Below are 14,341 nucleotides of genomic sequence, written 5' to 3'. Positions count from 1 at the left end.
TCTTATTGTACAATAGCTTCCTTAGTCAAAAGTAAGATTATGTGGGGTACGTTGAGGCATTCAGTTAGCCCTGGATGATGTTACCAGAGGAAACATTGAAGGGAAGAAAGGCAGAGTAAATGTCTTCCTGTCAGGACAAATGGCTGCTCCCTCTGTGCTGGAAGGGGCCCAATGTGATCAATACGCCACCTGTTTGGCTGGCATGTCCCCACAGTCAATGGGTCATTATCAGGGGCTTAAAAATGGACCCTGCTATTGGCAGGCTAGAAACATAGCAGTGATGACAGCTAGTTTAGTCTTGATTAAAGCAAGCCTATATTTTGAGCCCATGAATAATAACTTCTATTCCTGCAGCGATAGTCACTTGCTCATTAGCCCACTGATCAAGCACAGGATGGCTGGAGAAAGAGGCTGACTGGCATGGATAGGTCATTTTGTTACCTGATAATCAAAAGTCTCACCCGCAGGATGAACACTTACATGTGACATAAATATTCTCCAAGTCCCTGTATTATTCAGTGCTCTCCAGAAAAAAAAAAAAAAAAAAGAACCAATGGGACAGATTAAAGATAGAGATAAAGATAAATGATAAGCAATTGGTTCACACAATTTTGGAAGCTGAGAAGGCCCACCATCTGCTGTCTCCAAGCTGGAGACCCAGGGAAGCTGGTGGTTTATGTAGCTCCAGTCCAAGTCTGAAAGCCTGTGAGCCAGAAGAGCCAATGGTGTAAGTCACACTCCAAGTGCAGGAAAAGATTAGGAAAACAGGCTGAGAGAGTGATTTCTCCCTTACCCCACACTTACTTCCAAAGGCCTCCAAAGGACTGGATGAAGCCCACCCAAATTCTGGAGGACAGTCTACTCAGTCTACCAGTTCAAATACTAATCTCTTCTAGAAACACTCTGACAGACACACCCAGAATGGTTCAATCAGTTTGACACTAAAATTAACCATTACAGCCTCCATGGACAAATTAACCATAACAATCCCATTCTAAGAGTCCAATTTGCATACTCTTTCCCCATACTTTTTGTCAGCAGTCCTTTGACCTTATGAATTCCAAGTTCCTAATCATCTAACCAAACTGTTAATGAACCGCCCTGTAATCACTTTAGATACATACTTCTGGATACCCCTCTTTTCAGGCAGGTAAAACAATGTGTTCAAAGTTCTGCCCAGGGGGCAGTGGTACTAGAGTAAGCTGACTCTTAGTTGTGTCAGTATCTTATGCAGAAGTGTCCATAAATAAGGCCAAATGATTTTTTCCCCTCTTTGTAAACTAGGTGTAGGGAATCCTCTGTGAGGCTATAGATGTGGGGTGAGGAACAGGCAAGAGCAGGGCCCTCCTGCTCATGCCAACATACACCCACTTCTGATCTCATACACCCACTGCTACGTGATGAGCCAGTCCTGTTGCCCAAGCCAAATTCATGGATTTGGTAGTTACATGACACACAGTTCAGTGTGTAGTTCAGGTTCCACAGTCTTCTTCAAAGGAGGATAATCATCAGAAGAGACAATGAAAGATTTTCTCAAAAGCCTCCATTTAATTCTTTGCATTCAGTTGTCTAAAAAGTGACAAGACTATAGAAGATCCCATGAGAAGTTTTAGGGGTGGGCCCTGGAGATGGCATTTAAGACAGTACCCACATTCCATTGGCCAAGCTCACTTTCAAGGTACTATTGAATACCAGAATGTCTTAGAAACGTAGTTTAGCTCCCTCCCCTCTACCTCAAAGACACAAGCACAGCTCCCCCAAAGACAGATGAATAATACAATCCAGATATATTGGTGGTTCTCAAAATGTGATTCCTGTATTGGCAGCAACAGCATCATATACCATATGCTGGAATTTCTAAATCTGAATCTCTAGGGATGGGATTCAGCAATTTGGTTTTCAATAGCCCTCCATGTGACTCGGATGCAGCCCAGTATATCTTTATTGGTCTGGAACCGAATGAGGAATGACACCAAACTTCACATTATCTTAATAGCTTTGCAAAACCCCTTCTAGCCTCCCAGAAATAAGAAATGATCCTATTGTCCCATCAAGTCTTTAGAACCTTTCCTTTAGCCACCATGCTAACTCTGAGAAAGCCCTGGTAAAAACTTGTAGGCAAAGATCTACACCCTATTTAGTTTCTACTGAGCTGAAGGGAAAAGGGGGTTTCCTTATGCTTTGAGGTACATCAGACTCTTCCAGTGATAGCCACCTAGATCTGTTTTCCTAATGTAACAGTCAGTTCCTGCTAAGTGTTAGGAGTCATATAATTTTAAAATCTAAAGATTCAAGAAGGAATAAAGACTGGCCATCCAAAACTAGCAGAGCAATAATCTCAACTACTCGAAAATTTCAGTCTATTGCCTTAATTTAAAAATCAGCCTAAATCACCTCTGCAATATTTTTTAATTAAGTTGTGGTCTCTAAACCATAATGATTTGGAACTATATTGTATATTTTGAAGTTCAAAGTAAAGATTAGTTGTGAATATTAGTTTGAATTCATTTTAATTTTCATTTACTTTTTCATTAATAAATTCAATAATATAAAATTGACCTTTTATACTTGAGAAGCAATTAAGTTTTTTATTAAATTATGATTTTGCCTGTTTTAATTTGGTAACTAGACTGATGTATACCATAAATTTTCATTAAGGCTAGATATTTTTTCAGTAAGTAAACTATTTTTCTGTATATAAACTGGTAATTAAACTACAAAGTTGTCAGAAATCTTTTGGTTCTCAAATGCTCATTAATTAATATATTTCAATGAAACTGAAAAACTGAGATGATCAATTTATAATCAGAAATTATTCACTAACCCATGAACTCTTGTCCTCTACATTTTGGAAAGATTATACACATTGGTGATTTATTGCTGCATAACAAATTACCACAAAATTTAGCAGCTTACAACAATAAGTATTATTTCACAATTTCTGGAGGTTAGAAATTTCAGAGTAGCCTAGCTGGGGGGACTGGCTGAAGGTCTCCAAGGACATGCAGTGAAGAAGTCAGTCAGGGCTGCACTTCCATCTGCAGGCTTGATTAGAGGGAAGATGTGCTTTCAAGCTAGCTCACGTTGTTGCAGGAAAGCCTCACTTATTTGCCAGCTTTGGGTCACAGGTCATTATTTCTCTTCACATAGGCTTTTCTATGGCTGCCTGAGTATTACCACAGTATCACAGCATGTCAGCTGGCTTATCCCAAGGTGATTCATCTTGGAAACACTTACCCTCACTTCTGCCACAGGCTATTGGTCACAGAAACCAAGCTTAGTACATTGTGTAAGCGGTCTCCACAAAGATACGAAAACAGGATATGGAGGTAGATACTTTTCTTACAACAGCCTTTACCTAAGATGATTATTATATAATTCTAAAATGCCTAGATACATCCTGGAAACATTCTTCTAAAAAGTTTTGTGTGAATATAATATTTGTCAATGTCTATTTCTCCACATCTGTTCTCCTTCCTAGTCTGTGAAGTCATCAGCGCAGGTACTCTTTCTCATTCATGTTTATATTCCCTGCCCCTTGAACAGAGGCTAAGATAGAGGTGCTTATTAAATACTTATTAATTGTGTTGAATTGTCTTATATTTTAATTATCAGAGTAGTTTGCATTTTTCAAAATTAATATATAATTTACATAAACTAAAAACACAACCTTAAGTGTCTGTTTTGGTAAGTTTTGACAATTGTATATACCTTTGTATATATAAGACATGGGACAATTCTATCAACTCTGAAAATTCCCATGTGCCCCCTTTCCTCCTCTTCCACCCTCAGGTAATAACTTTTTTTATTTCTGTCATCATATAATGGTTCTACCTATTACTAAACTTTAAATAAATGGAAAAACTTTATGCCAAGTGTTTATGTGTTTGACTTCTTTTTTGCTTAACATATATTATGTTGAAAAACATGTTGCTTGGATTAGTAGCTCATTCATTTTTATTGCTATATAATATTCTAATGTATATGAGGTATAATATGCCTCAATTTGCTTATCCATTCTCCTCTTGCGAGACATTTGGATTGTTCCACATTTGGTTATTATGAATACAACTGCTGTAAATATTCTTTTACAGCTTTTTCTGTACACACATGATTCCATTTCTCTTGGGCAAATAAATAACAGACAGTGGGACTTCTGGATCCCATTGTGTTGAATTGATCAAAAGGCTTCTTTGTCTTCCAATCTATTTAGAAATTTATAACTTTTTTAAAAAATCAGCTGTATCTAATTCCCACGGAAAATGAAGAGCAAGCAGAATTGGAAAGACTAGTTTTTACACTGTTTTTAGAGAGATCAAGAGTAATACACAACATCCCTTTGTACAAAGTTCATGTATAAAGCTGCAGCATTGCCCTGGCTGGTGTGGCTCAGTTGGCTGGGCATTGTCCTGCAGACTGAAATGTTGCAGGTTTGATTCCCAGTCAGGGCACATCCCTAAGTTTCAGCTTAGGTCTTGGTCAGGGCACGTGAAAAAGGCAACTGATCGATGCTTCTCTCCCTCTCTTTCTCCCTCCCTTCCCCTCTCTCTGAAATCAATAAAAGAAAAAAAATTAAAGTCATGGCTTGAACTCTCCACACTAGGAGAGAGGGCCCTCTGCAACATTCAAAGACTGCGAGATATGAGGGAACAGTGCATTGACAGGAAGCAGTGAGAGAACCATAAGCTATGGCATCACAGCAGAGTGGGCCTACTCTCCATTTTCCTACTCTCCATTCTGGGGAATTAGACACAAGTCAGTGGTGACTGTCCGTCAGATTCATCTCGCCCATCTCCCATTTCCAGGCCTTCTGACGAAATGTCTTCTTCTTGTCATCCATATGCTCCATGTCGGTCTATGCAGTTATTCACCTACTGAACATATACCTTCCGAACATTTGCTGTTTAGAAGGAACTGTTCTAGAAGCTAAGAAAAAAAAAACAGACAAAAATCCCTGCCTTCATATAGCAAAGTATATTTGCATATAATGATCAAAATATATATTTCACTTACATTTCTCACCTAATGCATTAAAATCTTAACATATCCAGATACATTGGAATATTAGTTCTAAGGCCTGACATAGCATCTGTCACATAACAGGTGCTCATTATAGGTTTGTTGAATACATAAGTGAATAAATGTCCCAAAGTATGAGGAATGAAATAGTGATTATTATGCAATAAAGATTCATTAGGTGAGTAAATAAATTAGGGCTTTCCAGGAGGCAGCTCAGAAATATATCCAGTAATCCACCTGGCTGATGTGGCTCAGTGGATTGAGCACTGACCTTCAAAGCAAAGGGTCGCTAGTTCAATTCCCAATCAGGGCATGTGCCTGTGTTGTGGGCCAGGTCCCCAGTAGGGGGCATCTCTCCCTCTCTTTCTCCCTCCCTTCCCTTCTCTTAATATAAATTAATAAAATCTTTTTTAAAAAGAAGCATGATAGGTTCTTATATATCAACCTTGTATCTATAAGTTAGTTGACTTCATTTACTGATTATGACAGTTAAAAAAAAAAGAAATGAAATATATCCAGTAATCCTGTATCAAATCCTTTTTGGAAGTGTTGGGCTATACAATAATTTTGCCACATAGCACATAGCCTCAATCTCAGCTAAAAATAAAGCTCACTTTTCCAAGAAAAGTTAGACCATTTTCAGAATGAAACTAAAAAGCAAATTTAACTTAATGATGTCAAGCATTTATCAATAGCTTAGTGACCGCCAAACCAAATTACTTTATACTTGGCTTGTGGTTAAACTTTTAGCACAAATATATTTCTAGATACAAAGGGAAAATAGCATTTTATGAAATTCACCTGATTAAAAAAAAATCATTCCTCTAAGAAAGCTGCAAACCTGGTCTTGCAGGTCATGCTGCTTTTAAAGTGAATGTAGCGAAGGATTTAAAGAGCACAAGAAACAGCTCTCAGACTGCATGACACCACATCAAGGGGTTATCACAAGTGCCCAGGGTTAGAGGATAGGTCATCTCCACGAAACTGAACTGTTTGTATTGTACATAGCCTTATTTTACACCTAATGTATAAAAATCAAGCATATAAAGTTATAAAGGTATAAAGAAAAAAATGTTAAATTACCAGGCATAATCACTGACAAATGTTAGTGAACTTCCTTCTGATCTGTTTTTTGCATGTGTTGCAGTTAGTTGAGATCTTCTATATATTAAGCTTGCGACTGTTTTTCAAATCTATCACTGCAACACAAGCTTCTCCCCTAGTTTATTACAGATCTCTCATTGCACATTCTCTTAGTGACTACATTACGTTTCACCTCTTTCCCTATTTTAACTGTTAACATTGCTTCATTTTTTCACTATTTGAAATTAATGCCACATTCAATGTTTCTGGAATTTGAGGGACTCGTTGGTTGTGTTGGTTTTTAGATATTGGGCAGGTAATTTAGATTTTTACTTAGGGTTCATCTACCCTCAGGAGTGAAATTAAAACACATATATTGCCAATTACTATATAGCCTGTGCTAGACAAAGAGAGAGTCATTCCCTATTCCATGTATATAATATTCTCTGAAAACCAGTCCTAACCCTATGAACCCCAGTGATGTGACACCAGGATTTGATAAGATCCAGGATTCATATTTTAATACATAATTTAACCTCACTGAAGTCCATAATAATTTTTATAGATATGTCAATATTCTTTAAAAGACAATAAATGTCCTTTTCTGGGTCTTGCAGAATATTGCATTTTAAAACTGATTTTTATTAGCTGCAGAAACATTTCACTAGGCAGGAGATAAGTTCTGAACTTAAATATTTCATCTCATTAGTTTCAATTGTTTGTGTTCAAATGAAAAGATACTTTTTCTTAAATCTAAGCCGATCATATCTAAAGTCTAACCTGTTGAGCCTGGACTGGTGTGGCTCAGGGAATTGAGCACAGGTGAACGGAAAGTTTGCTGGTTTGCTTCCCTGTCAGGGCACATGCCTGGGTTACAGGCCAGGTTTCCAGTTGGGGGCACGCAAGAGGCAACCCATCAATGTTTCTCTCACATGTCATTCAGTGTTTCTCTCTTCTTTCTCCCTCCATTCCTCTCTCTATAAAATAAATAAATAAATAAAATCTTTAAAAAAAAAAAAGAAAGTCTAACCAGTTGATACAGGTACATTTATCTCCCTGTTCAGGACACGATGAAAGCACAAACCTGTCTCTCCAGGCTGAGGAAAGCATACCTGCTGAAACTTCCACTTTGTATTTTTAAACTACCCCAAAACTTTAAACAGGAGGAACCATACCAAGAACACAGCAGGTACAAGAAAGGAGAGTTAGTGACAAAACAAGATGGATAAGCACACGGGAACATACACCTGGATCAAAATCTTAAGACATTTTTCATACCTAATCCCCACAAGTTGAGGCAATAAAAAATACATTTTAGGGTCATGTTTCCTAGAGCTTCATGAGAGTTTGAGTGCCCAGGCATTGAGGAATCCTCATGAACACAGTGGACTCATTTAGTATATGTGATAAACCACTGAAAAATGCAGGCATCAAATCTGAAAGACTTTTTAAACAAACTTTTGAAACTGAAATGAAATGCTGATATCCAAACATGATTACAGCCATAAGTACAACAAATGATTCTGTCTAAATGGTATTGAAACAGTTAAGGATGCTAGAAACAAAAACACAGTGGTATAACTCCAGGCAGATCTGAAAGGTATCTGGGTGTTCCTAAGCAGCTCTTTTAATTCAAGTGTCGAATGGACTCTGTGGGGAAACCATTCCACATCTCATTGTATCGAGGACAAAACTACAAAACCAGAATAAATGTAGTCATACTTAATGGCATCTTGTTGTACAATTTGTTGGAAGTTTCTTTATCTTTATTTTTTCTTTTTCTTTTCTTTTTAAATTTAATTCAACAAATATATACTTAGCTCTGAGCTAAGTACACTGATGGATACAGAGGTTATAAAGATGGTTAAGATGTTTCTTCCTTCAAGGTATTTATTATCTAGCACTGTTTTAGGGCACAAGATAATAGCTGCACCATTACCAATTGGGTTATGTGAGAAGCATGTCAGCAAATGTCCATTCTTTTGGTACAGACACGAATAATATAGGTCAATCCATACAGACATTATTGCATTCCATGCCCAGGTAGTGAGTGTTATTGTCTTCATTCAGTAGGTGACGAATACAGGCTTGGAGAGTCATGGGGCAAGTACAAGGAAGAGCCAAGATTCTAGGCGAGGATCCATTATGACAGTAAACCACAGTGTCTGAGATTCAGATGATTGCCTCAGTTTATTTGGCATGTGGGAACAAGTCACCCTTCTGACACTGGAATCAGTACACTTACAGATATCTTGGAACACAATGCAGTTAAATAGCCTTCATCACTGGGACACATAAAAACATTATCTCTTCCAAACAATTATTTTATGCCCACACAGTGCTTTGCCGTCATCCACTATCAGCTGAAGACTATACATCCATGGCTATCCCCTTCTTTCCTGGATTAATATATCCCCTTTACCTATTACTATATTTCTGGCTCCTCTCCACCATGAAAGTTGTTTTCTTCCTTAATTATGACTCACTTTCAACCATCTCTAATCTGGCTTTTATTCCTAGCACCAAAATTCACTTGCTCTTTTCAAGAACCAGTGGACACTTCTGTGCCCTCATCTTATTGCCTCTCAGATGCAGTGAACAAAGCTGTTCATGTCTTTCTTGACTCACCCCTATTGCTGCCCTTCCATGACATAGCCCTATGCAATCTCACGATATCCAAGCATCCTTCTCCATCTCCTTCGATGCCCTTGCCTAAATATCAATGACTCATTTCTTAGTCCTGAGCCCTCTAAATTTCTGTCTGGACATTTCTCCTGTGCAATTACAACATCTTTAGCTTTATATGCTATCTTGATGCTGATAACTAGAAAACTTATATCTCCCAAAGACCTCTCCTTTGAGTACAAGATAGAGCCCATTTTGTAGCTGACATTTCCACTTGGCTATTGAATGACCATCTTAATTCCCACTAACTTCTTCCCCAAAGCATGCTTCTCCCCTTCCCCTTCCCACTTCAGAAAATAATGTTATCTTATGCAGTTGCTAGATAAAAACTTAGGAATCCATTCTTGAATCCTCACATTTCCCACTTTTCTCAAATTCAACCCAGCAGCAAATACCATCAATTATACCTTCAAAATAAGCTTGAAATTCTCTTCTCTCCATCTCCATTTTCACCACTTTTGTCTAAAACACCATTTATCCCCACATGGGTTCTTTTATATTTTTGAGGAGACTTTTATTAATCTATTACCACAGTCCTGCTGATCTCTGGTCTTTGCCTCCACTCATTTCAAAAACCATGAAGTCAACGGGGAGACACACAACACACATCACAGCTTTCACTTTCACATCAGGATCTAAAGGGAACTGGATCTCAAAGCTATTGGCATCTATAAATTACAAAACCAGCCACTGCTGGGAAATCTTGCCAACCACATTTTCTTCAAGATATTTAATCTCAAAATCAATATCTTCACAACAGCTGGACATAAGATATAGGCCAATAATTTTTAGTGCATCCTCTCTCCTCTATATTTGAACTGTAAATTTTGGCAGGCATGGATACCACTTCTGAGTTATATAACCTCCTGGTACACCAGGAGGAGCATGGATTTCTATCTTCTGGAGAGATAGAGACCGCTCATGGAGAGCTGCAGGGACAATAACCACTGGCACACCTTAGTGGTCTCTCCGGAGTTATGACTTCTTTGCCCATATTATCAAGAACCTTCACAGCAAAAGGCTTAGAAGCCCCACAGTAATTTCAGGTACAAAACATTACTATCCTCCACTGTTTCAAAGTATATCCTCCATACAAGGATGTTGTTAATTTCATATTTTTTACTATTTTCAAAAGTTGTTAAGACTTCCAGAAGCTCAATTTGCTGATGAATCTGTATCTGATCTATCTGATTTAAATATTCCAACCTTGGTGGACAATCCACTGGAGTGCTGGTGCTAGGATCCATGATATCCCAGCACCTTTATCTGACTGATTACACAATGGCTGGTGTTGAACCAAAAGTCCCACTGGATGAGCACCTGAAAAACAGGGTTGGAATAGCCAGCCTGGATCTCAGGGTAGGCAGCCTTGGAGCAAGGGTACCCAGCATGTCCTAGAGGTCCTCAGATATTGAAGAGGATATCAGCTGGTAAATATGTTCTTGGTTAAGGATCATTTATTTGCAAATTTTATTTGTTCATCATTTAAAGAGTTCCCTAGCAGTGGCTGCTCTATGCCACTCTGGGTGGTCATTCTGCTCCCCTGGTCCCTTGGTGGCCCTGTGTGGCTGGTTACACAACCTGCCCTAAAGTCACCAGGAAGGGACCTCTCAGCGACCTAGGTATTGAAACCTCAGATTGGTTTTATTTCCTGGATCCTACTTACACAAATGGGCTTCTCCAGCTGATTCCTGGGATGCTTGCAATCCAGGTGACTGCTGAAGTGCAGGAGAGCTGCAAGTGTGCCCACGTGGCTTTCCTATCTGATCCTACTGCTCTACTTAAGACCAATCCCTCCCCACCAAAATATCCATTGATTAATTCAAAGTAAGATATTGACAACAACACAGTCATCCTAGGGGATTTTAACACCCCACTGTCAACAGTGGATAGATCTTCCAAACAAAGAATTAACAAGGGTACTGTGGCACTGAACAATGCTCTAGATCAAATGAACTTAATTGATATATATACAGCAACTTTCACCTCAAAGAAGCAAAATGTACATTCTTTTCAAATGCACATGGGACATTTTCAATGATAGACCACCTGACCACATGATAGGACACAAAACAAGCCTCAACAAATTCAAGAAAATTGAAACCATATCAAGTATGTGTATGGATCAAAATGCATTGAAACTAGAAACCAACCTCAAGAAAAAAAACTCAACAACATTCAAATACATGGAGACCGAATAACATGTTATTAAATAATTAATAGGTCAACAATGAGATCAAGGAAGAAATCAAAAAGTATATGGAAACATGAAAATGAATACACAACAAACCTAGAGCTTTAGGACACATCAAAGACAGTACTTAAAGGGAAGTTCATAGCAATACAGGCCTATCTATAAAAGACAGAAAAATCTCAAATAAACAACCTAACCCTACAACAACAACAAAAAAAAGCCCCGATTGAGTAGAAGGAAGGAAATAACCAAGATCAGGGCAGAAATAAATGACATGGAGACTAAAAGAACAATTCAAAGGAATAATAATTCAGGAGTTGGCTCTTTGAAAAGATACACAAAATTGGCAAAACTTTAACCAGACTCATCAAGAAAAAATAGAGAGGACCCATATAAATAAAATTAGAAATGAAAGAGGTGAAGTTACAACTGATATCACAGAAATACAAAATATTGTAAGAAATTACTATGAACAACTATATGCCAAGAAATTGGACAACCTGAGCAAAATGGACAAATTTCTAGAAACATACTATCTTCCAAAGCTGAATCAAAAATAAAACCCAGAAAGCCTGAATAAACTGATAACAACTATTGAAATTGAATTGGTAATCAAAATACTTCTGGCACATAAAAGCCCTGGACCATATCATTTCACAGGTGAATTTTACTAAACTTTTAAGGAAGAACTAACTCCTATTCTTCTCAAACTATTTCAAAAACATTCAAGAACAGGGAAGACTCCCAAACACTTTTTACAAGACCAGTATCATCCTAATTCCAAAACAAAGTAAAGACACAACAAAGAAAGAAAACTACAGGTCAATATCTCCAATGATCATAGATGCTAAAATCCTCAACAAGATACTGGTAGCCTGGATTCAGAAATACATTAAAAGGATAACACAACCATGATTCAAGTGAGATTTATCCCAGGGATGGAAAGATGGTATAATATCTGCAAATCAATAAACATAATGCATCACATAAACAAAATGAAGGACAAAAATTACATGATCATATCAACAGGTGCTGAAAAAGCATTTGATAAAATCCAGCACCCATTTTTGATAAAAGCACTCAACAAAGTGGGAGTAGAGGGAGCATACCTCAACATAATAAAAGGCATATACAAGAAACCTACAGCCAACATTATAATCAACAGGCAAAAACTAAAAGCTTTCCCACAAAGATCAGGAACAAGACAAGTGTATCTGCTTTCACCACTTCTATTCAGTATGGTTCTGGAAGTTCTAGCCACAGTGATCAGACAAGGAAAAGAAATAAAAGGGATCCAAATTGGAAAGGAGGAAGTCAAATCATCATTATTTGCAGACGACTGGACAGTGTACATAGAAAACCCTATAGTCTAACCCTATTATATGACCTAATAAGCGAATTTGGCCAAATAGCAGGATACAAAGTCTATATTCAGAAATTGATAGCATTTTTGTACACTAACACTGAAATAATATGTATTAAAATTATACTATGTGCTAGGGACTTTTCTATCAGCTGATGATACAGGAAATGACAAAAATCCAGTCATTAGAAAACTTCATTCTAGTGGGAATGGCAGATAATAAACAAAATATAAATATATAATTAAAATTTTTAAAATGTTATCAAAAAAAGAATCCTACCTTCAAAAACATATATATTTTTACATATATATGGTGATTAGTGCTAAGGAGAAAAATTAAGCAAATAAAGGCAGTAGGAAATGCCATATGAGGGTGGGCTATAATGTAAATAGAGTAGTTGAGTTCATTCCACAGCAGAGAGGAGGTTATAATTTATTTTAGAATAATTACCATTACCATTAAGTTCATACCATTGTGTACCTTAAAATTCTTCTGAGTCACGTTAAAACCTAGAGTAAAATCTAAAAATTCATACATTTCGTCTCCTACCTACCTTTCCAACCTCTCCTTCACCATAGTCTCCAGAAGGTTCCATTCATTTTCTCAACACTCTAAATGTTTCTACTTCAACATCTTTGCACTAACTGTTCCCTCTACCTGGAAAATTCTCTCTCAGTTCTGCTTTCAGCAGGCTCTTATGAGTTATCACCTGACATGAGATGCCTTTACTAGGCATTCCATCTCAAATAGTGCAACCATCTGCCATGATATGCTTACCTTATAGAGCCTGTCACCATCATTTTGATTACAGATTTTCTTATTTTTTTATTATCTGTCTTTTACCACTAGAGTGCATGTTTCATGAGGACAGAGCCTCATGCTCTGTCTAGTGACTGCTTCATCCCCAACCTAGAGTTGTATCTGGAAGCCATCTGTAAATACTTGGTCATTGATTGATTCAATGAGTGAATGTAAATTCAAATTCCAGTAGTTTTCATTCAGAAAAATGTATTGCACACACACTGTGTGCCAGACATTGGCACAATTCTTGACATTTGTCTGGACTGCAGAGTGCTACCTTATTCAGAATTAGAGAAATATGAAATTCTAGTGATAAAAGGACTTTAAAAATGACTTTTTAAAATTCAACCACTCCAGGAAACTGAAGCTAAAAGGTGTTGAATAAGATGTTCAAACCATATAACTTAAAGAGCACAGTAAAAACTTCCCCCAATAGAAGACATCTCAGTGTGAGTGCATTGCTTCTTTCATGATGAGAACATTGTAATGAGAAAGCCAGCAGCAAAACCTCTCAGGCTCCAGAATGTTGTGAATTTAGTGAATGTTCACACAGGATATCAAATGATATCAATGTTCAATGTAAACCATAGATTCTTATATATTTTATGTAAAATGAATAAATAATAACTTTCATTTGCAATTTTCTCCTCTGAAGCCCTAAATGAATACACTTAAAGTGTATTATGAGGATAACATTTTCAACTTTCACATTTTCAGGTAGACAGTGGATGTCCAAAGACAAAGCTTTGAAACACCAAACATTTTGTGTTTAGGACACCTTTGATTCAAACACTGACCAACATTATCTCCTTACTCTCCCAAGATCTCAGTAAATAAAGCTACAGGATTTAAACAGTTATAAATATCAATCAAGACAATGTGGTTAGGGGAGGAGCATCAGTAGTGAATAAATTTTAAGAATCCTCTAGAACATGAGTGCATGTAGGTGTAAAGAGGAGGAAGGAGCCAAAAGAAACATGGCCTGGTACTTGTGGAAGGACACACAGATAAGAGAAAACCTCTTTCACTGCAGAATCCCAGGAGGCTTTCCCACTCAGAAATGTCAAGTGCTTAAGAAGCCAAAGGTAAGAAGCGAGGTTAAAAAATAGGAGATAAATTGAAAGTTTCTATAAAAAGATTTCACAGAACACGGGATATCAAACTGTACCAGCTAAATGAACTTCTCCTAGGCAAA

The 14,341-nt window shown here is 37.4% G+C and overlaps 1 pseudogene; it reads right to left on the bottom strand.

The window, feature by feature from the left end:
- Positions 1-8,464: 8,464 nt before the first annotated feature.
- Positions 8,465-12,882, bottom strand: LOC114488511 (annotated as a pseudogene).
- Positions 12,883-14,341: the final 1,459 nt, after the last annotated feature.

This window comes from Phyllostomus discolor, chromosome 2 (assembly GCF_004126475.2).
Source record: "Phyllostomus discolor isolate MPI-MPIP mPhyDis1 chromosome 2, mPhyDis1.pri.v3, whole genome shotgun sequence".
Taxonomy (NCBI): domain Eukaryota; kingdom Metazoa; phylum Chordata; class Mammalia; order Chiroptera; family Phyllostomidae; genus Phyllostomus; species Phyllostomus discolor.
Note: the sequence above shows the minus strand (reverse complement) of the source record. Positions and strands in the feature narration are given on the sequence as shown.